The sequence below is a fragment of the Nematolebias whitei genome, chromosome 21 (genome assembly GCF_014905685.2).
Source record: "Nematolebias whitei isolate Nwh7 chromosome 21, NemWhi1, whole genome shotgun sequence".
NCBI lineage: Eukaryota > Metazoa > Chordata > Actinopteri > Cyprinodontiformes > Rivulidae > Nematolebias > Nematolebias whitei.
This window is the reverse complement of record NC_056518.1, coordinates 32,425,884-32,427,044: the sequence shown is the minus strand read 5'-3', so window position 1 is coordinate 32,427,044 and position 1,161 is coordinate 32,425,884. Positions and strand designations below refer to the sequence as shown.

The 1,161-nt window shown below is 45.7% G+C and overlaps 1 protein-coding gene across 2 annotated transcripts in view; it reads left to right on the top strand.

The window, feature by feature from the left end:
• pygl (phosphorylase, glycogen, liver) overlaps positions 1 to 1,161 on the top strand; it is a 16,276-nt gene that overhangs the window by 8,286 nt on the left and 6,829 nt on the right. The window lies entirely within an intron of this gene.

Here is a 1,161-nt window from a genome sequence, read left to right as displayed (position 1 = left end):
TGAACAGCATGTCATCATGTTGCATGACGACATGAACAGCATGTCATCATGTCGTCATGCGACATGAACAGCATGTCATGTTGCATGACAACATGAACAGCATGTCATCATGTCATATGACAACATGAACAGCATGTCATCATGTTGCATGACAACATGAACAGCATGTCATCATGTTGCATGACAACATGAACAGCATGTCATCATGTCGTCATGCGACATGAACAGCATGTCATGTTGCATGACAACATGAACAGCATGTCATCATGTCATATGACAACATGAACAGCATGTCATCATGTTGCATGACGACATGAACAGCATGTCATGTCGTCATGTTGCATGACAACATGAACAGCATGTCATCATGTTGCATGACGACAGCATGTCATCCCTCCCAACTGATTCTAATTTTACTTTCTTAATAACAAGCTGTACAAAATATTATTTTTAACTAGTCTTTTCATTCTTCACCCCCCCCTCCCCCCCACACACACTCTCAGCTTTTGAGGGGTTTCAGTCCAACTCAGCAGAACAGCATTAGCCACCAATTAGCTAGTTAGCATTCAGCTGTGGAGATGTAAAGGAAAGCTAAAGTGGTTTTGAAGTGTTAAAACTGCAGCTTTCAGACCTGAAGTTTATCTTGAATTTGTTCAAATAATTTGTCCCGAAGTGAGAGAGAGAATGCTTGCTTGTCTCTGTGTCTCCCTGTGATGGACGGGAGACCTGTCCAGGTGTCCCTGTGATGGACGGGAGACCTGTCCAAGGTGTCCCTGTGATGGATGGGAGACCTGTCCAAGGTGTCCCTGTGATGGACGAGAGACCTGTCCAGGGTGTCCCTGTGATGGACGGGAGACCTGTCCAGGGTGTCCCTGTGATGGACTGGAGACCTGTCCAGGGTGTCTCTGTGATGGACTGGAGACCTGTCCAGGGTGTCCTCCACCTCTCGCACAGTGACTGCTGGATCTGGGAACCAGTGACACAAAAAGAAAGAAACAAGAAAAGATGATTGATGGATGGATGGATGGTTAGATGGTTGGATGGACAGATGACTGATGAATTAATGTATGAAAGGATGGATGGATAAATAGGGTTTGGATGGACAGATGGATGGATGGACAGATGATGGACAGTTGTACAGATGGATGGATGGTTGCATGG